This window comes from Podarcis pityusensis, assembly GCF_964106645.2.
Source record: "Podarcis pityusensis genome assembly, chromosome: 12".
Taxonomy (NCBI): domain Eukaryota; kingdom Metazoa; phylum Chordata; class Lepidosauria; order Squamata; family Lacertidae; genus Podarcis; species Podarcis pityusensis.
Window position 1 is genome coordinate 56,181,233 of NC_138037.1, and position 4,236 is coordinate 56,185,468.

Consider the following 4,236-nt stretch of genomic DNA (forward strand, 5'->3'; position numbering starts at 1 on the left):
GGGGGAAATCTGTTGACATTGCATTTCCATCACATGTTTATTGTTAACAATATGTCATGCTAACTGCACGATTAATCATAGTGAGATAGCAAATGAAGACAAATTTGCATTTTGGATGGGCTAACAACAGTTTAAACGGGCTGAGTCAAAGGCTGGCTTCTTTTAAGAAATGTAGAACTCTCAAAAACAAAATCTATAACCAGGTCCTGCAACAAAAGAAAATGTCTTCTAGCACTCTGATTCAACATAGAAATTCTGATTCAATATAGAAGTAACTAATGTAGATGCACTGTTTTCTGTTGCCTCCCACTCCCTAAGCACTGGAGGCAGACAAAAAGGGGGGGAAGGTAACTACCGACCGGTGAGCTTGACATCGATATGAGGGAAGGTCCTAGAACAGATAATTCAACAGTCCATCTGTGAGCATTTAGAAAAAGATGTTGTGATTACTAAGACCCACCATGGGTTTCTCAAAAATAAGTCATGCCAGACCAATCTGATTCCTTTTTTTGATGGAATTACAAACTTGGTGGATTAGGGAAATGCTGTGGACATAGTGTATCTTGATTTCAGTAAGGCTTTTGACGAAGTCCCCCATAATATTCTCACGAGGAAGATGGTGAAATGTGTGTTGAAAGAGGTAACTGTTAGATGGATTTGTAGCTGGTTGACTGACAGAACCCAAAGAGTTGGCTCCTTGTCATCCTGGAAAAAAGTGTCAAATGAGTTGGCCCTTTCCTAAACCTTTTCCAACTCTATGGTATCCTTTCTGAGGTGAGGCAACCAGAACTGTACACAAAACTCCAAATGTGATCGCACCATAGATTTGTATAACGGCATTATGACATCAGCGGTTTTACTTTCATTTGCTGTCATAATGAACACTAGCATGGAATTTGCCCTTTTCACGGCTGCCGTGCATTGAGTAGGGTTGGCAAAGTCAGGCTGTTTTCATAGAGAATGATTTCTATGCGTAACCTGTGGCAGGTGGGGGGAAGTCTGTCCAATCTGCGGAGACCCCCTTAAGAGCCCCCGTCCCTTCCTCTTTTGGTACCCACTGCCTCCACCTGTGGGGATTCACTTTACTAGCAGGGAGAAGGTAACCACGTCATGACCTGCCTCTGTGGCACCATCACCAGCTGGTGGGCCAGAAACCAGGCATTCAGCTCTGTTACAACTGGCAAGCACTGAGGAGTTAGAACTCCAATAAGTGAGATCCATTTAAATGCTCTACAGCAGGGGCAGCCCATCCCACTTTCCCCTGAGGGAAAACAGGAAGGTCTGCCCCCTGCTACCCCGCCCCCCAGGTGGGGCTTCATGGCGGCTGTGGCAAAGATGGGTGGGGCACCCTTGAGATTGTGCTGCAATCTCACCCTTGAGATTGTGCTGCTTTGCCGGTTGTGGCTGGCAGTTCTGAAGGGGCAAAGTGAAGCAACTTCTGTTCCCTTTCACTGAAACTATTCTCCACACACAGACACTGACTTTAGGTTTTGTTAATTATTATAGCATCTGCTGTGTTTATGCTGCTTAGGATTCACTGAAGCAATTCGGCAAGCAGTTTAGGGTTGCCATATTTTGCAGAGCAAAAAAGATCGCTATCACAACTCTCATTTTTTAAAAAGAGGACGTGTCCTGGAAAAAGAGGCAACCCTAAATAATATGGCCAAAGAGACAATCTAGCGCATAGCAATCCTGAAAGAACAAATAAATATAACAGTTATGTAGCAGCTAAATGTTGGACAGAAATTGTATTTTATGGGGTTTTGTGAATTGAAATTTTGGTTGATTAATCATATTAAGTTGCAACCAACTAAGTTCTACTCAAAGTAGACTCCTTTAAATTAATGGGCCTGCTTAATAGGTCCATTAATGTCTGTGGGTCTGCTCTGAGTATGACTATCATGGAATGCAGCCCATTAAAATTTAACTGATTAATTACTATATTAATAACATAGGGAGGCCTAATCCCCAACACTGAACCCATTTTGATGCCAAATTAAGATCTTGCTTTTCAGAGCAGCCTTTGACAAGGACTGAAGGCTCTTTTAGTTGCTTTATATTCTCTTTTAGGGTTGTTTCCCCCTTTCTTGATCTGGTGCTATCTCAATTTTGATGGTAAGATTACTTACCTGCTTTATGCTGTTCTGTGTTTTTACTGTCATAATGTGATTTTGTTTTGGTTTGGAAACTGCTCAGATTTATTTTAAAGAAGAATGGGCCATTTATATTACTATTTCACAATAAGCAGTAATTAAAACTGTGATCCTTTGCATATTTATTCAGAAATTGTCGCACATATGTGTAGGATTGCACCCTAATTCTGCATACATGTGCATATTAATAAAACAGGTCTTAAACAGGAAGGGAAATCTATCTTTGGTTAGATTTATGCCTAAGCCTTGCATCTGCATGCTTAACTTTTGAGCTCCCGCTCCTTCCTCACTTCTTGGCTTTTAAGGGTCTGTCTTCCTCCTATCCTGGTGCCACAGTTTCACAGTTTGGAAGTCATAGGAAATATGGTTGCCTGTAATTTAAGACTTCCTGGGTCAAATATGGCAAGCACAGAGTCCACTGTGCACAGGCACACAAGATTTATGTGTATCTTGATTTATTACACCAAGATGCACACATCCAAACCAGGCCTTTGTTTGGAACTGTGGCACGTACATGTTCCAGAAGGCATTGGTGTGTAGTTTTACAATAAATTTTATTTATTGAATTTACAAATTTTACACATTTTTGCGTTTTAGAAGGGGAATTCCATCCTGTGAGAGAGATTAAGAATGCTTCTTCTAAAACTAGTTGCACTGAAATAATTAATTTTGTCAAAAGAAAAAAGAAAAATCCACTTCCACATTAACCGGGGTGCCTTTTTTAAACGTCAAAAGCTTTTGAACTGCATGACGTTAAGTATCTTTGACAATGCACACCATATTAAGAATCCCTTGCCAAAAGTATTAATCAATTAAAGATATTTTTATTTCCAAAGGGCTAGTGTAATTACTCACATTTTAGATTATTTTCTTTTGCCCTGTGTGATAACAGCTAAACATATAAAGAATGCTTTGTAGTATCTAAATGAAAAGTGCTATAAAAAGCACAAAGTGTTTCCTAAACCCCTTCAGACTTCTTGCATCTTTTTTCAACAAGCAAGGCTGGAACAAAGAAGCACAAAGTTACCTTGAGGAGCAGAGGAACGAGACGAGAGCCACACCGGGACGGCAGCTGGCATTCTCGTTTGCTGTCATTAGCTTGGATCACATGTCCGTACGGGGAGAATCGTTTTCTAATTCTTACTGGGAAGAGGAGAAAGCCGGAAGAGAGGGGGCATTCATTCTGCATCTTTCAGAAAAGACCTTAAAGACCTTTTTATTATGCTGCTGTCTTCGGGGAGTTTGCTGCGAGAGTCCGATTTCAACTGTGATATCCTAACTAGTGATGGAAAACAAGGTTTTGAATAAGTACTCCCCCATCTTGCACATACATGGAGAGGGAGAGAGAAAGGTCTAATTTTAAGGTTAAATAGTATTCTACTCTTTCCAAGAGTAAGCACATTTTAGGGAATTAAGCCATTCTGAGCTTCAAAACTCCAGCAGGATCAACCAGAGAGGTCCTGGTCCTGCAATGGCAATATGCAGTGCTTTTTTTCCTTTAAAAATGTTTAGGGGTACTCTCATTTTGACTCAAGAAAATCACCATTTTATAGTTCAAATCGGGGAAAATAAATACAGTAAATGGACAAAAGTACAAAGATTCACAAAAAATTTAGGGGTGTGCGTAGCCCTGAGTCACCCCAGAAAAAAAAGCACTGGCAATATGATGGTCACAGTGAGGCAGTGTGATCCACTATAGGCAAAGCACAGCCAAGCAAAGCAAATATGAATAATCCCTTGTCTTACGGTATGTTGAAAAACTGATCTACTGAGCAACAGCACAAATGGATAACTGCTTTCTTGCAGACCCAGCTACAGTCAAAGGCGTACCTAGGAGTTAGCAAAATTAGCCCCCGCTGGGGGTGCGCAAAATCACCTCTCAGACTATGGAGTGTACGGCGTATTTGGCGTGTGTTGATGTGCTGCCACTGTTGCAGCGAGCTCAAATGCAAGAGAAGTTTCCGTCCATCTCACACCACAGCACAGAAAGCATTATTTTGCCCTCACCTCACTCTCCCTCCGGATGCTTTCAGTACTTGGGTCATGTAAAATGTAGTAATTTCTAACGTGGCTGTTGTGGTAA

At 41.1% G+C, this 4,236-nt stretch overlaps 1 long non-coding RNA gene across 2 annotated transcripts; it reads left to right on the forward strand.

Moving 5' to 3' along the window:
* The first annotated feature begins 908 nt into the window (after positions 1-908).
* Positions 909-3,377, forward strand: LOC308459671. 2 transcript variants are annotated; one of them, XR_013978271.1, is made up of 3 exons: positions 909-987; positions 2,071-2,115; positions 3,155-3,377. It is a non-coding gene; the product is annotated as an uncharacterized lncRNA (long non-coding RNA). The 2 variants fall into 2 exon arrangements; XR_013978272.1 differs by having other exon boundaries at positions 932-1,099.
* The last annotated feature ends 859 nt before the right edge of the window (positions 3,378-4,236 follow it).